We start from the raw sequence: 12732 nt of genomic DNA, 5'->3' as shown, positions 1-12732 counted from the left end.
CTGGGGGGGAGGGAGAGAAAAACCTGGAAACAAGCAGAAGTGCCTGCAGCATCTACTACAGGAGACATACAAAATGAAAGAGAGAACTGTGATGGGCAACTAATAGCCCCAGCACCACCAGAGAGAGCCACACTGCACCGCACCACCAGAGAGAGAGCCACGCTGCACCGCACCACCAGAGAGAGAGCCGCGCTGCACCGCACCACCAGAGAGAGCCACGCTGCACCGCACCACCAGAGAGAGAGCCACGCTGCACCGCACCACCAAAGAGAGAGCCACGCTGCACCGCACCACCAAAGAGAGAGCCACGCTGCACCGCACCACCAGAGAGAGCCACGCTGCACCGCACCACCAGAGACAGAGCCTGGTGCTGACTGCACTCCCCAGCATGCACACTGCTGGGGGGGAGGGAGAGAAAAACCTGGAAACAAGCAGAAGTGCCTGCAGCATCTACTACAGGAGACATACAAAATGAAAGAGAGAACTGTGATGGGCAACTAATAGCCCCAGCACCACCAGAGAGAGCCACACTGCACCGCACCACCAGAGAGAGAGTCACGCTGCACCGCACCACCAGAGAGAGAGTCACGCTGCACCGCACCACCAGAGAGAGAGCCGCGCTGCACCACACCACCAGAGAGAGCCACGCTGCACCGCACCACCAGAGGGAGAGCCGCGCTGCACCGCACCACCAGAGAGAGAGCCGCGCTGCACCGCACCACCAGAGAGAGAGCCGCGCTGCACCGCACCACCAGAGAGAGAGCCACGCTGCACCGCACCACCAGAGAGAGAGCCACGCTGCACCGCACCACCAGAGAGAGAGCCACGCTGCACCGCACCACCAAAGAGAGAGCCACGCTGCACCGCACCACCAAAGAGAGAGCCACGCTGCACCGCACCACCAAAGAGAGAGCCACGCTGCAACGCACCACCAAAGAGAGCCACGCTGCACCGCACCACCAGAGAGAGCCACGCTGCGTCGCACCACCAGAGACAGAGCCTGGTGCTGACTACACTCTCCAGCATGCACACTGCTGGGGGGGAGGGAGAGAAAAACCTGGAAACAAGCAGAAGTGCCTGCAGCATCTACTACAGGAGACATACAAAATGAAAGAGAGAACTGTGATGCGCAACTAATAGCCCCAGCACCACCAGAGAGAGCCACACTGCACCGCACCACCAGAGAGAGAGCCACGCTGCACCGCACCACCAGAGAGAGAGCCGCGCTGCACCGCACCACCAGAGAGAGAGCCGCGCTGCACCGCACCACCAGAGAGAGAGCCGCGCTGCACCGCACCACCAGAGAGAGAGCCGCGCTGCACCGCACCACCAGAGAGAGAGCCGCGCTGCACCGCACCACCAGAGAGAGCCACGCTCCACCACCAGAGAGGGAGCGCCACGCTGCACCGCACCCCCCGAGAGAGAGCCACGCTGCACCTCACCCCCAGAGAGAGAGTCACGCTGCACCGCCAGAGAGAGAGCCACACTGCACCACCAGAGGGAGAGCCACACTGCACCTCACCACCAGAGAGAGCCACACTGTACCGCACCACCAGAGAGAGAGCCACGCTGCAATGCACCACCAAAAAAGAGAGCAGGTCAGCGTCACTGCTCAGTGTGGGCACAATAGGAGACATACAGTACTAGCGTTGTATGGCCACAATAGCACTGATAGGACTGGGACACTGTAATATAAAGGGGACTGCGCTGTAAAGTGTATTATATACACACAGATGATGGAGATCTCCGGCTGTACACGGTGTTCTCTTCCCAGATCATATCACACATGGCCTGCATGTGACAGCCGGCGGAGACGCCCCCTCCATGGAGCAGCCGCCAATCAGACAGCGGGGCTGGCGGTGGGCGTTCCCGAGGAGCAGGCAGTCTGGTGTATGAGCCGCAGACACACACACAGGGGAAGGAGATCTGGCGGAGCGCTGACAGTAGAGCGGACAGAGCGGAGGAGTATCCCCTGGACGATGGAGGGCCCCGCGGTCAGCTCAGTACACTGGTTCCGGAAGGGGCTGAGGCTGCACGATAACCCGGCTCTGTTGGCCGCTCTGAGGGGGGCTCGCTGTGTGCGCTGTGTCTACATCCTGGACCCCTGGTTTGCCGCCTCCTCCTCGTCCTCCGGAGGGGTGAACCGATGGAGGTGAGAGGACAGGGGGCGGGGCTGGGGTCAGGGACACCTGGGAGGCTGCAAGGGCATTGGAGAGGCAGAGATAAATAGGCGGGCCATGGACGGGGTGTTGGTACCTAATTGGGGGTCATAGTTCCCTGATTGGATGATGTGTGACCAGGGGGAGGGGCCTTGTTTCTGTGGGACATACTGATGTCCAAGGGGAGGGGTCTGGTCCTTATGGGAGGAGCTTTGAGCAAGCGGAGGGGTTTGGTGCTGATAGGAGGAGATGCAACAAGTGGAGGAGTCTGGTCCTCATGGGAGGAGCTTTGAGAATGGGGTAGGGATTTGGTCCTGATGGGAGGGGCTTTGAGCAAGGGGTTGGGGTACTGTCCTGTTGGGAAAACTGGAAGGGGGGGGAATCTTGTCCCTAGATTGGAAGAGCTCCAATCCAGGGAGAGGGTCTGGTCCTAATGGGTGGGCCTACAAGCCACTGGGAGGGGTCTTTCCCTTTTGGGCGGGGCTACAAGCCTGGGGAGAGGATGGGTCTTGTCTTGGTGAGAGAGGCTACTCACTAGAATGACTTGTTTTCACCAGTGACCATGGGGAGGATTTGGTCCTTGTGGGAGGGATTTGACCTTTTGTGGGAGATACTATTTGCCAGGGTGACAGGTCTTCACTTCTCACTGGGGATGGTGGGGGAGGGTCTGGTCCCCTCGGGAGGGGTGGGAGAGGTTAAATGTCCGGGTGAAGTACTTCCACTGTATAGGGGGAGGGGCCTGATCCTTGTGGGACAGACTTCAGGCCGGGGGTCTTGTTTTCTGTGGGAGGTCCGCCCACCTCACAAAAAATTAATTTATCAGCTACAAATAGTGTAGCTACTGACTTTCAATATATGGACACCTACCTGTCCAGGGAGCCTGTGATGTCGGCACCCTAGCCAATCTTCGGATCGGCTGTCGGGTGCAGCAGCAGCCGCCGCCATTGCCGGTAAGGGAACCCGGTAGCAAAGCCTTTTCGGCTTCACAGCCGCTCCCCTACCGCACATGCGTGAAGCCCGCTGCACCTTCTAATTGCCCCGGCAGAGGAAGGAGGGGGACCAAGCTTCACCGTGGCAACATCTCCGCAAGTGGGGAAGGGGACTTGTCAAAAAACGGGTCCTTGTTCTCCCCTCCCCCCCCGAAAGGTGCTAAATGTAGCAGCGGAGGGGGGAGGAGGCAAATAAATTGAAGTCCCACTTTTGAATGGAACTCCATAACAACTCTTTTATGGAACATACTTGTTGGAGAAATTACCCCCTTATAAGGTTCTAGCCCAGATAGAGCAGATAAATCAAATGTAGGTCATAGTAACCAGTGGGAGAAATGTGTTACTGAAGGGAACATTTCCTGTGGTGGAGGCCAGAAGATATATCTATATGTGGGGTTGACCACTCAAAGGACCCGTTTGCTGGGTTCTGTATCCTATGGTGTAGACTGTTCACTAGATGGGCATAATTACCTGTGGAAGAGACGTTGCATTGGAGGGATAATTGCTGGGTTTGTAGTTCAGGGGTTGTACCTACCTGTAGGGTTGACCATTCTCTTGGGGAACATACTTGTTGAAGAAACGATCCGCTTGTTGGGTTTTATAATTTATGGGAGCAATTGCTTTCTATGAGGTCATAGTTACTAATGGGAGAGATGTGTTAAATGAAGGGATAGTTACCCGCGGTGGAGACCAGAAGATGCATCTACCTGTGGGGTTGACCGATCTCTTGGAGGAACATGTGTGTTGAAGAAATAATCCACTTGTTGGGTTTTATAATCTTTGGAAGTGATTTCTCTCTCAGAGGCCATAGTTAGCAGTGGGGGAAACATCCTATTGGAAGGATAGTTACCTGTGGTGGAGACCAGAAGATATATCTATATGTGGGGTTGACCACTCAGGGTTCTCTATCCTGTGGGGGTGAGTGTTCACTAGGAGGGCATAGTTACCTGTGCAAAAGGGAGCTTACTAGGAGGAAATAACCTTTTGCGGAGAAGTCTCATTGGAAGGATGGTTACCTGTGGTGGAGACCAGAAGATGTATCTACCTGTGGGGTTGACCATTCTCTTGAGGGAGCGTACCTGAAATCACCCTCTTGTTGGGCTTATAATATATGGGAGTAATTGCTCTCTAGGGGGTCATAGTTTTTGGTGGGAGAATCCTCTTATTGGAGGGATAGCTACCTGAGGGAGAGATGTAATGAGATGGAAAGTTGCCTTTGGGAAAGTACACAGACTGGGAGACACTTGCAGAAAAGACCAAACCCAGCCAGATAATAACTGTGGGAGAAGACCGATGGGAGGGGGGCATAGACACCTGGGTGGGACCACCTGATCCATTGGTTTTCTCTTCTTTTGGTCCGGTAGCAATGTTCAATGGGGTAATTAAAGGGGGCACCTACCTACTTTGAGAAGGAGATGAGTAGATTGCTGAATGGCATTGATGCACAGAAGTTGGGATATGGGTATGTATGGATTGGATCATTTGGAAGTAGTCATCCCTTATCGTTGACTTTGTCAGCTGGTATTTCTGTGCCTATGGCCTGTAACTCTAAGCCCCTGTACATACGGTCGGAGATTTCGACAACCAAATCCGTCGGATTTTGCCCGTCGGATCTTGTCCGAAACTGTTGCATACACATGGTCGGACTAAGTTGTTGAAAAATCCGATCATTCAGAACGTGATGACGTAATTTCGTTACGATGAGACTACATTCAGGCTAGTAGCCAATAGCTTTGATGTAGGAATTTGATCTGAGCATGCGTGGCACTTGGTCCGATCAAAATTCTCTACACATGATCGGAGTATGTCCGATCGAACCAGTTGGTCGGGAAATATTTCCAACATGTTGGAAAATTGGGTCCGACGGATATTCCGACGGAATCAGTCCGATGCATACCACACACAGTCGGATTATCCGACGACACGGTCCGATAGGACACATTCCGACGGATTCTCCGACCGTGTATAGAGGGGCTAAGGCTGGATTCACACCTATGCATTTTTAGAGCATTTTGCAGATTTGCACTACAAAATCAGTTCCATAGGAAACCATTATGAATGGACTGCAGTACAAATCTGCAAGATGCAAAAAGCACTAAAAATGCTTATATGTGAATCCAGCCTAAAGAGCTGGTGGCAGACCTGAACAGGTTTGATGTGAAAGGATTTATGAATATGTACCACCACCTCCTCCCCTTAGAATGTAAGCTCTATGAGCGGGGCCCTCCTGTCCCTTCTATATTGAACAGTACTGTAATTGTGCTGTCCCCCCTCTACATTGTATAGTGCTGCATAAACTGTTGGCGCTATATAAATCATGAATAATAATAATGTATAGAAACTTTGTATCTGTATAGACTTTGATATGGCAACATTCCATCTTCACGGCTCATTTCAAAGCTTGCTGTGGTTTTCTCATCTTACATAAGCAACATGTTTTTATTTTTTTTGTCACTTAATCTTGGCCAACCTACCTCGTCTGCGCCAAGACTCGTTCCGGAATGTTCTGCCAGGGGTGGATTCATCTTTCAGAACCAGTTTGGGAAGTTGAAGCAGCGCTGGTTTCTGTTTCCTCTTTCTAATGCTGGAAAATCACAGGCTTGTTCTGCTCTGCAGCGGAGTTGGGTGGTGTTGTTGGCACTAAAATTGGTCTTTTATAGAACTTTGTATGAGCCGATGTGTGGATTGTTTGTTTGTTTATAAAGTCCATTTAGAAATAAAGAGATTGTATCACATGAATGCTTGTCAATAGGAGTTGTGCCGAGGTAATCTAGAATAAGACTAGTAACAGCAATAATAAAAATCATGTAAATGTGGATTCACGTGACAATAAATATTTCTCCCAGAAATTAAGTTTAGAATTCAGTTTTCTTTAAAGACTTGAGACGTAGAAAACTCTACAAATGGGTTGTATTTCATTACTACCTGGGACTATCCTGGGGAATACTGACTGATGGAGCGCAGTGAATCCAATGTATATGTGAAGGATCATCTTGTTCTGTTTTATGTTTCGGGAACATTTTCAGAAATATATAAAGTGTGAAAAAGTGATCTAGGATATTGTCTATTCCATCTTAGTGTGTGGCTTAGAAGCATCCACACATTGTATAGTCCTAGGAAAAAACACCTTTTTGGTGTGTGTTGACATTTAAAGCGTTTGTTACCCCAGCATTGTTCCTGATATGTGTCTGCTGTACCATATACTTGTATGAAAAAGTATCCTGTTCTTTGTGTGAAATCCCTGGTGTTTCTGCCATTCCCTCTGCTTAAAAACTGACCACACTAAGCAGGATAGCACAGTGTGGTCATTTTTCTAGCTATGCTAGCCTGTTCTCCAATGATGAGACTTGTATTGACATGACCCACCTGCACAGCCATTCACTGGAAATTTTAGAGTGCTGCTGTTTCTCTTCCCCCTAACTCCTGACTGTACAGGAAGGGAACATAGACATCTGATATTCCCAAAGGTTCCATTGCTGGAGAGAGAATTATAGAGACTGCAGGTCTGGAATAAAAACAGTCTCCGTCATAGAGGAGGGTATAGGATAGGGATCTGCAATTAACGGACCTCCAGCTGTTGCAAAACTACAACTCCCATCATGCCTCTGGGTGTCATGCTTGTGTCAGTCTTGCTATGCCTCATGGGATTTGTAGTTCTGCAAGAGCTGGAGGTCCGCTAATTGCATATCCCTGGTAAAGTTCTTCTTCTTCTTCTTCGTCTTCGTCTTCGTCTTCGTCTTCGTCTTCGTCTTCGTCTTCGTCTTCGTCTTCGTCTTCGTCTTCGTCTTCGTCTTCGTCTTCGTCTTCGTCTTCGTCTTCGTCTTCGTCTTCGTCTTCGTCTTCGTCTTCGTCTTCGTCTTCTTCCTCAAAAATCACCAATAAACATATAGATGTGAACCAGGCTTAAGATGTTTAGTAACACAATGGGGTTAAAAAGACTAAATATAGCCCTTTTATAGTACAAAAAAAGAAGATAATCACTACTGGAAGGGGGTAATTTTTTATTTTTTTTTGTTTTACTGTAGAACAGTGAAAGTGATATTTACAGTAGTGATTATATTGTTGTACTATAAAGGGCTCATTTTAGTGTTTTTTTTTTTTTTTTAACTGGCTGAATAATCGATTATGAAAATAGTAATCGATTATGAAATTAATCGATTAGTTGTTTCAGCCCTAGTCTTTTCAGAGTATAAAATTGCATAGTTTGTCACAAGCACCAGATAATTGTCACCTGGCTTATTTACCTGCATCTGTTAATGTTTGAGAGTTTCCTGTATCCCTAAAAGATACCCCGTGGAGACCTGAGGGTATATGACAGGGAAGCACATTGGCAATTTGTGACTTGTGTCTCCTGCCACATCCCCCTCTGGAGAGGGGCCATGTTATAACTTATATAACATCCCTTCTGTACCGGAATTTTGAAGAGGGGCTGAACTTCACATCGTACACTTTGATGTGTGCGCAGGAGACATTTCCCAGTTTTTGACTTCCACACAAATGTGGAAAAAGTTTTATTTTTTATTTTTCTGTGAACTCTGAAGGATCTTTCCCCCGTTGCCCTGCTAAGATAAAAAGTGTTGGTTTCTTTTGTGCACATAGCCAACCCATCCCATTGTTAAGATGCCATTTGGTTACATTTTTCACTTACAAATGTTCATTTGTTTCCCACAATAGTGGCACACCAGTAGCGGCTGGTGACATTTTTAGAATGGGGGAGCCAGACCCCACCCCTTTTGACCCCTACCACTTCTCATAAGCTCCACCCCTTATAGAATCCACCCACTCCACTTGTATTCCACTTGCATCCACCCATGGTGTCAGGTGTATGTAGCTCGGCCCTCGCAGGATGGGTGTGTAGCTCGGCCTTTCACAGGACAGGGCATAGCAGGACGGGGTGTGTAGCTCGGCCCTGGCAGGACGGGGTGTGTAGCTCGGCCCTGGCAGGACGGGGTGTGTAGCTCGGCCCTGGCAGGACGGGGTGTGTAGCTCGGCCCTGGCAGGACGGGGTGTGTAGCTCGGCCCTGGCAGGACGGGGTGTGTAGCTCGGCCCTGGCAGGACGGGGTGTGTAGCTCGGCCCTGGCAGGACGGGGTGTGTAGCTCGGCCCTGGCAGGATGGGGCGTGTAGCTTGGCCTTTCACAGAACAGGGCGTGGCAGGACGGGGTGTATAGCTCGACCCTCGCAGGATGGGTGTGTGGCTCGGCCTTTAACAGGACAGGGCGTGTAGCTCGGCCTTTCACAGGACGGGGCGTGTAGCTCGGCCTTTCACAGGACGGGGCGTGTAGCTCGGCCTTTCACAGGACGGGGCGTGTAGCTCGGCCTTTCACAGGACAGGGCATGGCAGGATGGGGTGTGTAGCTCGGCCCTGGCAGGATGGGGCATGTAGCTCGGCCTTTCACAGGACGGGTCGTGTAGCTTGACCTTTCACAGGACGGGGCATGGCAGGACGGGGCGTGTAGCTCAGGCTTTCACAGGACGGGGCGTGTAGCTCAGGCTTTCACAGGACGGGGCGTGTAGCTCAGGCTTTCACAGGACGGGGCGTGTAGCTCAGGCTTTCACAGGACGGGGCGTGTAGCTCAGGCTTTCACAGGACGGGGCGTGTAGCTCAGGCTTTCACAGGACGGGGCGTGTAGCTCAGGCTTTCACAGGACGGGGCGTGTAGCTCAGGCTTTCACAGGACGGGGCGTGTAGCTCAGGCTTTCACAGGACGGGGCGTGTAGCTCGGCCTTTCACAGGACGGGGCGTGGCAGGACGGGGTGTGTAGCTTGGCCCTCGCAGGATGGGGCGTGTCGCTCGGCCCTCAAGGTATTTCCCTGTTTGTTCTGACTAGACACAGTCCTGCTTCTTAGCAGAAACAGAAAGCCTTCCTCCTTTCTTACCCATCATTTCCACAATCTGTCTGAGCTTACACCTATGGTCAGGCTCTGCAGGGGAGAGAAATGCAGGATGTCTGCATCGGAGTTGTCATATTCTATGGCAGGGATATGCAATTAGCGTACCTCCAGCTGTTACAGAACTACAAGACCCATGAGGCATTGCAAGACTCTGACAGCCACAAGCATGACACTCAGAGGCAGAGGCATGATGGGAGTTGTAGTTTTGCAGGTCCGCTATTTGCATATCCCTGTTCTATGGGCTATCTTTAGGAGTACAGTAGGATGAAGGAAGCGGGTAGAATCCGTTTTTGTGCAATAGCATACTTAGCCAGAGATGATCATAGTAGTATTTTACTCATACTATATTTATCATTGAACCAATACTCAAAGGCAGTACCCCCCCCACGCTAGGGGCAGCCAGGCCCTCAAGGCATTTGACAGCTGCTAGTCTGGCACTTGCATGTTCAGGCAGACTGCTGTGGTCTGCTCTCCTCTTCTGGACTGCGGGCATGCAGGCAGCTGCAGCTCCAGTGCATGTCTCCTCTTCCAAAGAGCTAATTGGGAAACCGGTCTCATGTCCTGCCTCCTGATTGATAGGGAGGAACTGTAGTGTGAAAAATAGTAAATTCACTCGCTATCGTCTCACACCCTTTCCATTTTCATTACATACAATATTTTATCTGTCATCACTTAGGTTGGCTATAGATGATGCGATTTTCTTTCCTGCAGCCATGGGTTGCAGGAAAGCAAATTTCTTGATTCCCCCCCCCCCCCCTATCAACACAGTCAATGTCAATGGGGGAATCTCTTCCGCAGAGCTAATGTGTTCTCCTGGGGGCAGATGGCAGGGACTTGTACGGGGAGCCTGCAGAGCACCGTGATTATTACTGGCGGATATAGCTTATAGTTTGATGGATCGACTTTGGTGCAAATCAGCCTGCCCATAGATGGTTCAATTCTTGGCTGGTTCAGCAGGGAGATTGAAACAATCTATGGCTGGTTTTAGCCTGAGTGCTTCTCCATGTAATGCAAGCAGATCATGGCTGATGGAAGGATCCTACAGGGTGGTCTAGCTAGCTTCTTGAAAACATCACAGCACCCTGCTTCAGTACTGCTCCCAAAAGCCCTCAGCCCTGATGCAAGCAGTGGGCTGGTTTTTGGAAGGTTTATTGCAAATGCCAAAATGCTTTGATGGGTTCTCAATTTGGAAGGGTAGGTGATCCTAGGAAGGCTGCATTGCCTAGGTAAAGCCTACATGTGATACTGAGCCTCCGTAATTGGAAGAACTGAAATCCAGTGAATGAAAGGGGCTGGCTAGGGACAATAAGGCTATAGAGGAAAGGACTAGATGATGCTGGCTGTCCAGCAGGCAGGAGATGAGGTGCACTTTTATTTAGACTTAGTATCTTCTAGTGCACCCCGTGAAAAGCTTAGTGTGCAGTGAATTCAGAGTAAGCTATTTCAGTACAGGAGAGGGGCTTTTACAATTGTGCAACAAGGCTGGAGACCAGCTTTAATATTTCCATCGCTTGCAGCATTTTTAAAGTACCTACCTTTTTAGCACCAGGTACCAAATGAAGTACTGGGTACTCCCAGGTATGGAGGAGCATGTGGCCCACTCCATGTGATAGCACTGGGCTGATCAGCATGGTCATCCTAGCAATCCATAGACATTCCTATACTACAGTACAACCTCAATGGTTGATTGTCTGTCTATATGGGGCTTTCCTTTGTTCTGGATGGTTATATAAAGTACTGGAGGAGTGAAAGGTAAGCAGTGCATGGATGTGTCTCCTGCATGGGCAAAGCACAGATTCACATAAGGCCCCTTTCACACGGGACGGATCAGTAATGATCCGCCCCGTGATGATCCGCTCGCTCAGCGGGGATCGCTCCGTTGTCCCCGCTGAGCTGGCTGCGGACAGAGTGGTCTCCGCACACTGTGCGGGGACCGCCCTGTCAGCTCTCCGCTCTCCTCTATGGGGATCGGATGAGTACGGACCGTCTGTCCGTGTTCATCCGATCCGCTCTGCAGACGGATAGAAAAATAGGATTTTCCTCCGTCTGCAGAATCGGACTTTTGCGGAGGCGGACAATAGCGGGTGTCTACGGATGTTCATCCGCAGACACCCGCTGTCCCATAGGGATGCATGTATGTCCGTATTTCATCCGCAAACGGATGGATGAAATACGGACATATCGTCCGCATGTGTGAAAGGGGCCTAAGGCTTCCTGTACACTAGCTTTTGGCTTGTTTTTTTTTTTTTTTATTTTTTTTTTTTTTTTTGCCAAAGCTCCTAAGCTCAACTTCATAAAACTTTTATAAAGGTGTGTTAATATACGCATAGGATTTTGTCTGAGTTTAGGAGCTGCTACGGTTAGGGGAGCTTCAACCTCCCTCTCCTGCACACACAAGAACTGACTGTCAGCCTCAATTTGTGGTAACACCTTGGCCGGTGGCCAAAGTAGGCTACTGTATGTGTACATGAAGCCTAAGCCACGTTTTAGAGGTTGGTGTAGTCTACATACCGTCTTCTTTATAAACCAATCTGTGGTTCAACCATAGTCCACCAATAAAGAGTTGGCAGAAAAAGGCAATATGGGCTGTCATTTTAAAGCTACTGAAAAGAAAAGTAAATGTCTAACAAGAAGAGTGAGACTCTTGGTAATGGCTACTGAATATAGGCAGACCTTCAAATTCAGGTGCTGAGGTCTTCCTGCTTGGGTCCTCGAAAAATATTATTGCAGTGGTTGCACAACCTTCAAACATCTGCCAAGCAGTGAAGACACTGTGCTGTGCCGAGTGATCTTTTAGGTTCTGGTTGTGTCGCTTGTAATGGTATGTACTAAGCCTTGTCTGTTTCCCTCAGGTTCCTGCTCCAGTCTCTGGAAGATCTGGATTCCAGTTTACGGAAGTTGGGCTCCCGGTTGTTTGTAGTACGCGGACAGCCAGCAGATGTCTTCCCTCGGCTTTTCAAGGTGAGTCAGTGTAACCTGCATTCCGCTGATCTATATACGCTGAATACCATGGCAGAACATACAGAGGAGTCTAAATGCCATTAATATGCTTGCATGATCCACATTCTTTATTGTTTTTATATAATGCAGGCAGAGCCCACAGCGCTTTATAGAGGACATTAAATCGTTTTTCATTCGTGCTGGTCACCAAGGAGCATATCTGCTCTCCAGTGCTATTATTGTACTGACTGTGAGATTTGTGGATAAGTCACTAGAGGGGGTTCTCGGCAGCTCAGTGCAGCTAGTCTGTCTCATTCTTAACATATCAGCCAGATAGGTGATTGAAAAGAATGCACTCCCTAACTTATAGATGCTAAGAAGAAAGCCACCACAGACCGGAGAAATCTCTGGTGTCCATATTTATTAGGAAGGATATCCATGACATTGACCCTCCCTGTCTATACCGCCCCTCAACTGTGTTTCACCCACAGGGCTTAGTCATATGGGTGAAACACGTTGGTAGGCAGTGCCAGACAAGGTCTGTCAATGTAAAGCTTGTAGATCTCTTCAAGCTTGACATTGACTGCCCTCATCTGGGACTGCCCCTCAAATGCGTTTCACCCATAGGGCTTAGTCGTGTTGGTGAAACGAGTTAGCTGGGCAGTCCTAGATGAGGGCTGTCCATGTCAAGCTTGTAGATATCGTCTATCGTCAAACTTGGACTGTTCCTCCAAAGTCCTTGCATCCCATG

General features: G+C 50.0%; 1 pseudogene across 1 annotated transcript in view; it reads left to right on the top strand.

Moving 5' to 3' along the window:
* The first annotated feature begins 1788 nt into the window (after positions 1 to 1788).
* LOC143926335 (cryptochrome-2-like) overlaps positions 1789 to 12732 on the top strand; it is a 42486-nt pseudogene continuing 31542 nt past the window's right edge. Inside the window, exons 1-2 of the transcript XR_013262090.1 lie at positions 1789 to 2152; positions 11894 to 12002. The product of XR_013262090.1 is annotated as a cryptochrome-2-like (transcript). The remainder of the gene's footprint in view (positions 2153 to 11893; positions 12003 to 12732) is intronic.

The sequence above is a fragment of the Lithobates pipiens genome, unplaced genomic scaffold (assembly GCF_037356315.1).
Source record: "Lithobates pipiens isolate NorthernLeopardFrog02 unplaced genomic scaffold, aLitPip1_a1.2 Scaffold_10, whole genome shotgun sequence".
NCBI classification, from domain to species: domain Eukaryota; kingdom Metazoa; phylum Chordata; class Amphibia; order Anura; family Ranidae; genus Lithobates; species Lithobates pipiens.
The sequence above is the reverse complement of the archived record's forward strand: the minus strand, read 5'-3'. Positions and strand labels throughout refer to the sequence as shown.